Source organism: Gouania willdenowi, chromosome 16 (assembly GCF_900634775.1).
Source record: "Gouania willdenowi chromosome 16, fGouWil2.1, whole genome shotgun sequence".
Lineage (NCBI taxonomy): Eukaryota > Metazoa > Chordata > Actinopteri > Blenniiformes > Gobiesocidae > Gouania > Gouania willdenowi.
In genome coordinates, this window is record NC_041059.1 from 21857864 (window position 1) to 21870984 (window position 13121).

Sequence of the window (13121 nt, forward strand, 5' to 3'; positions counted from 1 at the left end):
AAATGTAACATAATAAATAACCAAGAAGGTTTTGTAAACTTAACCTTGGTTTTTGGGTATAAATGGTATGTTAGTCAGTGTTTTGAATGTTATTTAAAATGAAGGAATATTTAAAGTTACTTGTTTAGTTTCTTATAAATAATTTAGATTTAGACTTGACATTGTTTTTAGTATTTTCCCCCCTGATTGTAATTCAGGGATTAGCCACTACCGTTGTTCCACTTCGCTGATATAATGCACGTTTCTTCCTAACAATCAATCGGCTGCTTCTTTTTGTTTTCCCATTGAAGCTTGCAAGGCAGAGGAATGAAGGATTATTTTACTTTTTATTGTTAAACTGTATATATTTACTGACCCACTGTTTCTGTTGAAAGGGAACATTCTGTCTTTTTCTGTCAGTTTTCTGTAAATCTACAGAAAACTACATTTGTCTCATTCTGACTTTCGGTGAAGCAGTATTTCTCTTTTTTTTTTTTTTTTTTTTTTTTGGCCTCTTCAAGGCGTACGCTTTCCAAGAGTTGAGATGTGTTTTGAATATTCCAAATGCAGGACATTTAGTGAATTTTTCAATACACGTGAATGAATGAGTTTTCTTTTCACTGCCATTACAAAGTTCTGCGCTCTCCTTTGCAGATTGCAATCGATGGTGAAAAATATGAGCCACACTGTTTTTGTGTATGTGCTGTGTTCCCCCTACACACCGTGAAAAGGTGTATTTACGGAGGTAACTGCTTTAAGACAAATTGCAGATTTCACAGGGAAACCTTGAATCTATAGAATCTTTATGCTTAAAAAAAAAAAAGAATGTATAGACAATCTAGTCACAATCACGCGCTGAGGACATTTTTTATTTTTACCTTTGCTTTTTACCCTTTTAAACCTTATTTCTTTTCTTTTTTTTTTTTTTCCACTCATGTTTTATTTGTGGAGATTGAATTAAACAAATCGTGAGTGTGTTTCTGTGTCAGGCCTTGAGGTGAGGAGCCACCACATGACAGGCAACGACACGCAGACTGCACACGCTCACATTTTACATCGTTCTTTAACAATTTGTTCATGTTTTACTACTTTAAAACCACCCTCAAATAAGTTGTCATTTTGCTTGCACTTTAGATTTTTTTTTCTAGTTTTTTTTTTTTTTTTTTTTTCCAAAGATGTTTCACCTCCAAGCATGTTGACTATGTAGGTTACAGTATTGTAGCTGCAACCATGTATTTGTTAAGAAATTAGGAGCACAGAAGAGGTCAAAGTTCACAAAGTAGAGCTGTTCCCACTTGGGTTTGTTTGTCTCAGGGTTGTGGAAAGGGGCGGGGTTTAGCATTAACAACATAGGAATGACTTTAGTCTTTGCACCGTGATCGGTCGCAGTGTTAAATGTACACATTAGCAAATGTGATTCCAGTGTGATGCACCTGAACGCAACTGAGGTGTTCAGGTTCAGAGTCAGAACCGTAGCCGCAGTAACCCCCAATGTTCTTCATCAAGCATCTGCAGGTCTAAGATGTAACTTTTGATATGCAGTATTTCCATTCAGCGTAGTCAGTGTTGGAACTGTATAAATATTTTGGGTTTATTCTTTTTTGAACTTGATTTCAATACCTCAGCTCAGTGAGGCTGTTCTTTCTACCAGTTATCAAACAGACCAATGGTTAAGCCTGCCAGAGACACTTGTATTTATGCTGCTGCTCGCCTGCCACGTTTAGTTTAGCAGTGAGCCGAAGACGAAAGACTTGTGTGTACTCTCAGTGAGCGATGTGGTCTTTCTGATGGCTCACTGCAACAGGACAAGAACTGTTTTCTTTTGGGTTTTTTTTCTGCAGCTTTACATTGTGTTTTTCTATACTAAAGAGTCTTTTTATGACGATTAATGCATTTTGATGATATAGTCATAATTTCAAGCTACCTTGAATTTGTCCAGGACTGATACAGTATTTGTTCACGTGACTCTTGGAAAGAATTAAAGGAAGATTAACACATTGTCAATTTTTGTGTGCGTTTTTATGCAACTTTATATAAATGTTATTTAAAAAAAAGAAAAAAACAGGACAACATTTTAAGACTGGAACAGCGTTGAGTTGTGTGTTTTGTCTTTTGTTTCAATGACAAGATTGGGTTTATTTATTTTTTTTATTTTTCTACACATCCAAACAACTCCCCCCCAAAAAAGCAGGTTACCCTTTTCTCTACTATTGTATGCTAGTTGATACATTTGGACATCTAACTCGGTGGTATACATGCCTCACACAAACTAATTTACTGTTGAAGTAAGAAGATTAAAATATATGTACAATGTGTATATATTGCTTCTTTTTTATTTTGATTATTTGGAAGGGACCATGCATATTAATGAATGTAAGAATATCTAAACACACTGGAATTAGCACTTTAGCTAATCTGTAGTCCCAATGGAGTCTATAAGAAAACACACACACACAAAAAATTAAGTCAGTTGCATCTTTTCTTTTTTTCTTTTTTTCTTTTGCAACTTGCAAGGCAAAGAAAGAAACATATCTACAATTAAAAAAAAGTTATATACAGTCCCTGGGTCTCAGATCAAAACATGAATATGAGACAAAAGTTCAGAATCCCAGCTTTTATTTCATGGTATTTACATCTAGACGTGTTAAACAACTCAGGACAGAGCACCTGTTGTTTGAATTCTCCCACTTTTCAAGAGAGGAAAAGTATTTGAACAGACATTATTAAATTAACTTAAAGTATATAACATTTAATATTTGGTGGCATAACCCTTACTTTCAATAACTGCATGAAGCCTGAGACCCATTGACTTCACCAGACTGTTGATTTGTCATTTGAAATGCTTTTCCAGGCTTTTACTGCAGCCTTTTTCAGTTTTTGTTTGTTTCTGGGTTTTTTTTTTCCCTCGGTCCCCTCTTCAGGATGTAAAATGCTCTGTTGGGTTAAGGTCCGGTGATTGACTTGGCCAGTCTTAGACCTTCCACTTTTTCCCCTGATGAATCCTTTGTTGTGTTGGCAGTGTGTTATGGGTCATTGTCTTGTTGCATGATGAGGCTTCTCCTGATTAGTTTGGATGCATTTTTCTATAAATTTCCAGACAAAATGGTTTTGTAGACTTCAGAATTAATTCTGCTGCTGCCATCATGAGTTATATCATCAATAAAGACGAGTGAGCCTGTTCTAGAGGCAGCCAAGCAAGCCCAAGCCATGACATTACCTCCACCATGCTTCACAGATGAGCTTGTGTGTTTGGGATCATAAGCAGATACTATGTTTCTCCATACTTTGGCCTTTCCATCACTTTGGTAGAGGTTAATCATAATCTCATCAGTTCATAACATTTTATTCCAGAACTTTTGAGGCTCATCTCTGTACTTCTTTGCCAAATCCAATCTTGCCTTCAGCCTTTTGCTGATGAGTGATTTGCATCTTGTGGTATGGCCTCTATAAATCTTCTCTCCAAGTCATCTTTGAACAGTGGATTGTGATACCTTCACCCCTGCCCTGTGGAGGTTGGCAGTGATGTCACTGACTGTTGTCTTTGGGTGTTTCTTCACAGCTCTCACAATGTTTCTGTCATCAGCTACTAGGGATGTAACGATTTACTCAACTCACGATACGATTCGATTCACGATACTGGGTTCACGATACGATTCTCTCACGATTTTTTCATTTACAAAATGGGACTGTAGACAAATTTTTTTTTTTTGGGAAAAAAACTAGAAAATACTGTATTATTTTCCTTTTATTTTTCATTGTCAAAAAAATTCCTTGATAAACTATTCAAAACAATGCAATTTAACTAAAAATAAATCTTGAATTAAATAAATAAAGGAATAATACAAATGAAAATGAAGCCTATTAATTTAAATTCTGGTTCTATAATAAACAATGCAAAACTGCATAATAGTTCTTTTTCTTTTAAAAGTGCAACTGAAAATGTATTTTGTACCTTAACAATTGGACTTGGACGGAAAAAAAACGTCATTGCACTGATTTACGTCATATTTGTTTGGACCAGCAGAGGGCGCTGGTAACCCAGTGGTCGGTTGGCATGCAGATATCTTGCAGTGAAGAAGAGATGCTATGCTAGCAGACAGAGCTAATAGAAAAACGTGACTTTTACAGATATTCAAGTAATATTACAGATATTCTTTCGGTGCTAAAGGGGTAATGAATCATTTATTAACATATTTAAGAGTAGAAGGCAGCCAGAAAGAAACTATTAGCAGACTCCGCCCGCCGCCAAAACTTCCGGATAGCGGTTAAAAAAAGGTACTGCGATTCAATTGTCAGAAAATTGATATCAACCGTGATACCTATGAATCGATTTTTAACTGCCTTACGATTAATCGTTACATCCCTATCAGCTACTGTTGATACCCTTGGCCGACCTGTTTGATGTCTGTTGCTCAGTACACCAGTAGTTTCTCTTTTTTTTTTCAGGACATTCCAAATTGTTGTATTGGCTATGCCTAATGTCTGTGCAATAGCTCTGATTCATTCTCTCTCCTCTCTCAGCTTCTGAATGCTTTTCTCCCATAGACAGCTCTCTGGTCTTCATGTTTGCTCAACAGCAAATGAAGTTTTCACAGGTGAAACCCAAAGCCAAAAACAAGAACTGTTTAATGTTTAAGCAATCTATATAAAAGGCAACACCTGAGCTAGAACTAGACACAGTCATTAGTCATGCTTTTGAAGCATTTTGAAAAGTGGATGGGTTCAAACAAAAGGTGCTCAGATGTAAATAATATGAAATAAAAAAAAAAAATTCTGAACTTTTATCTCATATTTATGTTTTTCTCTGAAACTCAAATGTCTTCAGTATATAACAAAAACAAAGGAAATCACCTTGCCATTCCAATACTTTTGGAGGGGACTGTATATATAATACACCAATACATCACTTAATTTGCATTAGGAACACTAGTACTGGTCCTGTTCACAAGAACATTGACTAGCCAACTTTTAATTTTGTGTCAATTTTATTTATTTCATTTTTTTAAGTTTTTTTCAGTCGGAGTAGAAATGCAGAGCAACTTTTTATTAGTTCATATAATATAGCCCACATGGGGGCAGCAAAGCTAGTTCAAATACATACTTAGAACACAACAATTGTATAGTAGACAACAATGGGCCTGTGCAACGGACCAAAAAAAAAAAAAAAAAAACATTTTTTTGTTAGCATTTCTATGAGTTTTTATCTATGCTTGTTTAGGATATTTGATTTGTTTATTCATTTGTTTATGAAATAATATTGCAAAAATGTCTACTTAATGAAGTGTATCCATTCAGCCATCTACCCTTATGTTCTTCCAGCCTAAATAATAGATATTTATTGTTATCAATAAGGACTTTTTTTTTTTTTTTTTTTTTTAATGTGAATTAACATTAATAAGGCTATACAAGTGACACACTTCATAAAAACATTTATTAATGCTATTATGGCATTCATTTTATATTAGTAAGCCTCTTAATAAAGACTTATTAATGCTTTTTCAACATTAATAAAGCTATATAGGTGCAAGTTACAATTTTTTATAAATACATTTATTATTGTGATTAAAGCAGTAATTTTATGTTCATAAGCCTCTGAAGAAGTACTTATTAATTCTGATTAACAATAATAAGGCCAAATAAGTGTTAATAATGACACTCAATAAGTACATTTATTATTGCTATTCAGTACAATTCAACTTTATTTATATAGCGCAAATTACAACAATAGTCATCCCGAAGTGCAATCAAACTATAGAATTCTTAAGAAAAAATGCAACAAATCCACATGAACATGCAAAAGCTACAGTCATAACTCCCTTTTGACAAGAATACATTTCTAGAAGTAATTTTATTATTTATTATTTAACCTCTCAGTAAGGACTTATTGATGTTTATTACAAATAATAAGATTATGAAAGTGTTAATAAAAAAAGCATTATAAATGTATTGCAAATGCAGTGTTATTAAGCTTCGGAATAAGTATGTATTAATTCTTAATAACATTAATAAGGCTATATAGGTGTTTATGAAACAAACTAACATTTTACTTGAAGACTTATACGTAAAGACTGACATTACGCTGTCATTATTATGGCATGACACCAGTCATTAGCATGAATAAGGTGTCATGAAGGCTGTCATTAAGTGTTGTTCATTACTCTAACCCTAACTCTTTGTTACCCTAACCCCTAGCCCTAACCGTACCTAATCCCACACCTCCACTTATTCTCAATGACACCTAATTCATGGTAATGACAGATATTGATAAAGTAATGTCAGCATTGCGTTAAAGAAAAAAAAAAAAAAATTCAAGTAAAGTGTATCCAAAAAAAACCAAATACATGTATTAATGTTATTCAAGCAGTAAATCTATATTTAGTAGGATTAATAAGCCTCTTAATAAGGACTTGGTAATGCCTATTAACATAAATCAGGCTATGTTAATATCAGTCATAAAGCTTCATCCGAGTGCTGGAGGGGTGCCAAACTGCACCCCCCAATTATCATTATTATTTATGTATTTATTATATCAATTTAAAAAGGTATAAGTAATTTTGCCTTGGGCACTAAAAAGGCTAGGGCCGGCCCTGTCCATTAATGCTGTTGAAGCAGTAATTTTATGGTAATAAGCATCTTAATATGCTAGTTTCTAATCAAATGTGATACTGGTGACCCACAAGTTGACTGAAGAGACATTGACCACAGGTCTGTACCTTTAAGGGAGAGAGGTTGCGTATTGTGTTTCCGGGTTTACGGGTGTGTGACACTTTTGATCTTTCTCGCTGCTGATTTTGTATTCATGCATAAAGTAGAGAGTAAAGTGATTTGACTCAACTTTGTCTCTTATCTCCTCACTTATCGCACTCCACAATTGGTGACCCCCGACGTGAGTTGAATACGGCTGTATTATGTCACACAACGACGGTGGTGGAGATGCTGTCGCCGTTGCTAGCGGCCTGGCTAATGTCGGTGCTATCTACGCTGCCACCATTAAGCTGCCGGACTTTTGGCAGCACAATCCACGGTCGTGGTTTCAACACATCGATGCACAGTTCCAGCTGAGAGGAATAACGCAAGATGTTACAAGATAATTCCACGTTGTAGCAGCCTCGGATGCCTTGACAACGGCCAGGGCTATGGTGCTGTTAGAGGCTCCTCCGGCTGACGGCAACAGGCACGTGCCGTCAGGGTAGGCAAGGTAGGCAGTGCCTACCCAGGGTGAATTTAAATGAATTACATATTCATTTAAAAAAAAAAAAAAAAATAATAATTTTTTTTTTTTTTCATTTTCCGATAGCCTACAGTACCTATAAATTTGAAAGTGTCAGCATTTTTGTGCTTTTCATAGCCCAAATGAGTGACTAAACATCGCTATGCGCCTATTTCCTGGAACGGCAGAGACGCTGCACACTCCTGTATTACGAGGAGGAGGACACACCTCTCCCGAAGGCACACTGCTGCTCTGCCTTTAGCGGCTAAAGTTTAGCCCCATATCACGTGAATGGATGTTTGCGCATTCGCAGTCAGTTCCCCACGGACCCACTATGAAAAACCGTTTACGCAAAAAGGCAAATCGCTACCGTGCCTTTGGACGTAACCGTGCTATGTTAATCCAATACGTACGCACAGTGCATAGTGAATACAAAACAGATATCACGTGGCCGCATCTAGTGGGCGGGATACCGCCCGGGCGGGATTACACTACAGGTTGGATGACAGCGATGGAGAGGATAAATACATTTTCACAACTTTCTTTTGAAGAAAAGCGACAGCTTTTAAAAGATGGGAGACCAACACCTGAGCTACCAGACCTTCAGCAAAAAGAAAGGTCAGAAAAGTGTGCGGACTTTCCAAAGTGAATGGTACAGACGGAAGGAATGGCTTTGTGGATGCGCCTCACGGAACCGGCTGTTCTGCTTTCCGTGTTTGCTGTTTGGCGGCCGTGGCATCACCGACAAGGTCTGGTCTGCTGAAGTTGGTGTTGACAATTCCAGCCACCACAGCATCGGTGGAGAGGTCATTTTCTGCTTTAAAACGCATCAAAACTTACAGCCGCAACAGAACAGAGCAAGGAAGACTTTCATCACTGGCTCTCATATCCATTGAGAAAGAGAGACTCATAAAGCTGAAGACCAAGACAGCGGACTTTTACACTGCTGTGATCGACATCTTTGTCCAGAAAGACAGACGCATGGACTTCATCTTCAAATAAAGTAAGTCTAAAGTTTAATATCTCTCTCTTTTGAGAGTGTTACGTGAATTTGGGGTGCAGACGTGGTTTCAGCACCGCAGACAGCTCCGCCGTCTGAGTCGTTGTCATTTTTTCCATGTTTCCAACACAAACAACGGATGCGCTGCTGTGACCTGAGATATATCTTGTTGGGAGAGGAGGCTATATTGAAAATTGTCATTGCTGTCTCATAATGATTGCACTTCTTGTAGTGTTGACTTTTGACATCATGTGCAGACAAGGGGGAAAAAAAGTCATTTGTGGTCTTGATTTGCCACGCCGTGCCTACCCAACCCTAGTGGTCACGGCACGTCACTGGACGGCAAGTACGACGCGCTCAAATCTTTCTTATTGAGCCTCTTTGAAATGTCGGAGCTGGAGAAAGCCAACCGCCTGCTGTCCGTAAATAGCCTTGGCGACAGCAAGCCGTCCGAGTTAATGGAGCGAATGCTGGCTGTATCGAGTGTAGCAGATCCCTCATTCTTCTTCGCCCACATTTTCCTGTGGCAGCTAACAGCACCCGTACGCACTGCACTGGCTTGTTCCACCCTCACTCCCTCAAGAAATTTCTGGGCGCTGTAGAGACGGTCAGGATTTTCCTTGCCAACCGGCAGCATTTAGTGCGCTGTTGCCCCCACAACAGCTGTCTGCCCCGTTTCCACCCCTGGAGGATGACCCAGACACCACAGCTGTTGTGATGGCCTGCTGACAGCGTGAAGATGGATGGTGTTATTACCATTTCAGGTTTGGAGCCATGGCCAAGCAGTGTCGACAACCTTGCAGTTTTGGGGCCCAGGAAAAAGCCAGGGCTGGCGCTTATTAGCAGCTATGGATGCTGGCTGTGACTGCAGGCTGTTGTTCATCACTGACACCATGGCCGGCGGGCATGGCCCCCTGATGGATGCCGCCAATGGCACGCTCATTCGTACCTACAGCACAAGATATGTGGAAGTGCGTTTCGGCTGGTGGCGGTATGGTTGGTACTTCGTCACCATCTTTTTGAAGGTGGACCTGGTGCGGGGTTACCACCAGGTGCCTGTCCACCCACAGGATGTCCCCAAGACTGCAGTCATTATGCCCTCTGGTCTTTTTGAAATCCTACGGATGCCTTTCGGCCTCAAGGGTGCAGCGCAGACGTTTCAGCACATCATGTACTCTGTGCTGCGGGACATGCCGTTCCTATTTGTTTACTTTGACACCATCGCAAACGACCACCTGGAGCATCTCCGGCAGCTGTTCGGCCCGCTCAGCGAGCATTGTCTTATCATCAAGTGCGAGTTTGGCCGGTCGTCCATCACCTTCTTCGGCCACCACGTCACCCCAGCAGTAGGCCATCCCCCTCCCTGCCAAGGTGGATGCTGTCACCAGCTTCCCACACCCACGCAGTGTGAAGTCCCTGCAGGAGTTCCTGGGCATTGTGAAATTTTCTTCCGCCATGCGGCCCAACTCATGCGACCCTTGTATGACAAAGAAATGTTACGTGTTGTTGTGTTTCCGGGTTTACAGATGTGTGACGCTTTTGACCTCTCTCACTGCTGAGTTTGTATTCATACATAAAGTGGAGAGTGATTCGACACAACTCCGTCTCTCATCTCCTCACTTACCGCACTCCATAATACCATATAAATGTTTACACTCCTGACTCCTTGGGACATACTTGACATAATTCCCAAATAATGCTTTGCTGCAATTAGGATAATCCTGATTTGGGTGGCTCACTACAACAAATGTACTGAACGGAAGTAAGGAAGAACAGTTTCTCTCTTATTGTTTCTTAAAGACTCTTTGGGACCCAAGCTGCTCTCATCCTAGGTATGTGGGATTCAGTCCAGACTGGTGAATAATCAAAGTCAGCCAACAAAATGTTTTCTTTTCATTAAAAACTGTTCATTCTTTCACATCTTATTAAATGTGACATAGTTTATTAGTGAAAGGGACTTTGTCAGGTCTTAAAGCAGCACTGGTCAAAAGCTGGACGAGCAGAGTTGCAATTGTCTGAAATCAGTGTTTATGGAAATGACAGTGAGGAATGTGACCTCATTTCTCCTTCTTTGTGATTTTTTTTTTTTTTCACACTCGGCAGGAGTAAGTAGAGTGTGGCCAAATTTAAGAAACGTCAGAGTAGGTTGTGACGGCATCTATGTTGTGTGATTGATGGGAGGAGGTGCTTACTTTTCTATATTTCCCAACAGTGTCGACTTCTAAGCTATTCCTCACCACTTTTCCTTCAGCTCCTCGCTCACCTCCCCGTGCTCTGTGCCCCTCCTCATAACCACCCATCTCCTCTGTGGGCCCCAGCTGTTGCATTTATGAAAACAAGACACTCGATTATATTCAACTCATTGTCGCTCTAGCTCCAGTCGGAAACCTCATAATTTCAACGCGTCTGACATCGACCCAGCATTTTCAGATATGAGGCCTGGGTCTCGATGGATGATTGCACTTCAGAGGTGTGTGTGCATTGCAGCTGTAGCAGAGCTGACCCATTGATCACAATGACTGGCTTACAAACAACAAGCCATATATCTGTCCGTGGGGAGCAGGCTGATTCTGTTATTTGAGGGCGTGTTTCTGTGGGAGAGACATGGGTGTTGACGAGACTGTTTGTGTTTAAGCTGTATGACAAACAGGCTGGAATAAAATTAGGTTTATAGCAGGGGAAGTAGGTGGAGCCTCTTTAGGGTGGAGCAGGAAGAGACGAAAAATGGGTTACACTTTAACACAGATTACGCTGTCATTATGTCAGCATGAATAAGGTATCATGAAGGCTGTCATTGAATGTCGTTCGCTAAATTATGATGCCTTTGGCGCTATGTTGGCATATTTTGTGTTTGGTGGGTGCAGGAGTGGACTGGGACCAAAATTCAGCCCTGGTATTTTCTGTCCAGACCAGCCCACTACATAATCAGCGGACACCATGTAGAAACCGTTATTAAGTCATTGATGCTCAACATGTCGCCGATTTAAGCTACCATTTGCCATTACATACCACATGGTTCCTCTTTATTTGCCCATTTTTTGGCCACTCTTGTCTGCTTTCAGCCATTTTTAGTGACTTTTCACTCTTTTCTTGCCACGTTTTGGCCACTTTTGGACCATTTTTGGCCACCTGTTACCATGTCTGCCTCCACTCGCTTGTCAAAAAAAAAAAAAAAGTAGGGGACTGGACCGGCCCACTATGGGTCGACGTCCCACCGGGACGATGTCCCGTATGCCAGATGAAGGGACCTAGTGGGGTTAGGGTTAGGGGTTAGGGTAGCGAACGACACTTAATGATAGCCTTCATGACACCTTCATGACAGGTGTTATGTCATAATAATGACAGCGTAATGTCAGCCTTTATGTATAAAACTTCAAGTAAAGTGTCATGGAAAAATGTGTATTTTTTTCTGTTCAGAAAGAGAATTTCATTCTTTCTGTAGAACTGCATGATGACACAATCATGAGATTCAGTGTGTTGAAACACTGAAATACTGGAGAGGAGCTCTCTAGGACTGAATTCGAGCACCGATGTTCCATAGCACATGTGTGAAACTCAAGGCCGGGGGGCCAAATCTGGACCTTGGAGCATCAGATTCGGCCTACAAGAGAAATTTTAAATAATTGTGTAATTTACAAACTCACTTGTAGATACATTAGCCCACAAATTCATTGATAAATGAAAATTGTGGACTTTTACAAAATCCTGCAATTTTCCTCAAATTATTCTACTAGTCTTAATATGAATCAAATTTAAAGTAAAGATGGAGGGACTGGTATCTGTCACTTATTGCTTGGAGTTTGCTTGTGCCTTATATACTCATTTTCCTGCCTAAAACAGGCAGCCCATTTGTAATCAAACTGGTCAGTATTTGTCCACTGAACTAAAATGAGTTTGACACCCAGTGTTCTATATGTATATTCAAGTTTTCTCCCACACTGCAAAACAATATTCTTCGATTTGTCTCTCAAATGATCAGTGAACATGTGGATTGTTACACGTGTCTCAACCCTGTGAGGGATTTTAGGTATACTGGGATAGAACTCTGCCTCCAACACCAACAGGTACTTTGAATGGATGGATGGATCTACTCTGCTATTCTCTGCTATTCACGATCTTAAAATATTTAGTTCATTTTCCCAACCAAGGACTGCCGTGCATTAATCAGCAATGGTATTAGGCCAGGGTTGGGGTCAATTATAATTGCAATTGCGTAATTGATAAATGATTACATACATGATGTTATTGTAATTGTAATTTAAAAAAAATCTGTTGCTGTTGTAATCATAATTGAATTGTAATTGAGTTCATAAAAATGAACATTTGATAAAAACTGTCAATTACAATTTAATGAAGCGCAAAACTGGGAAACAATACTACAGTTATATGGCTCAAGTTTTATAACGACCCTTGACAATCATTTTACCATTTAAAAATAAATAAATAAATAAATTGAGGGGTATACAGACACTCACAACAAAAACAACATTAGCTGATAAATAATGTTCATTAGTGTATCTTAGAGCTGACGTGGGTCAAAACTGACCCGTTATCAAAAGAGATGCTAATAGAAAGCTAACAAAATATGAGGTTTTTTATTTTAGGCTCAGTAATTGAATTTGAACTTTAGTAATAGGGAACCTAATTGTAATTGACTTTCAGGGGAACAAAATAATTGTATCATTAATTGTAAATGGAAAAATTGCCAGTCATAATCATAAATGAAGATGTAATTGAAAAATGGAATTGACCCCAACCCTGTATTAGGCATTAATATCAAATAGTGAGTGGGGAATGCTAAATAGCAACTTTGGATAAATACAATGTACCTCAGGTAGAATGTCAGTATAGGTGGTTTACTCTGTGCAAAAATGTTGAAACATTGTTTGTTTATATACAACGTATGCATGAGAAAATGTTAAGCCAGGTGTG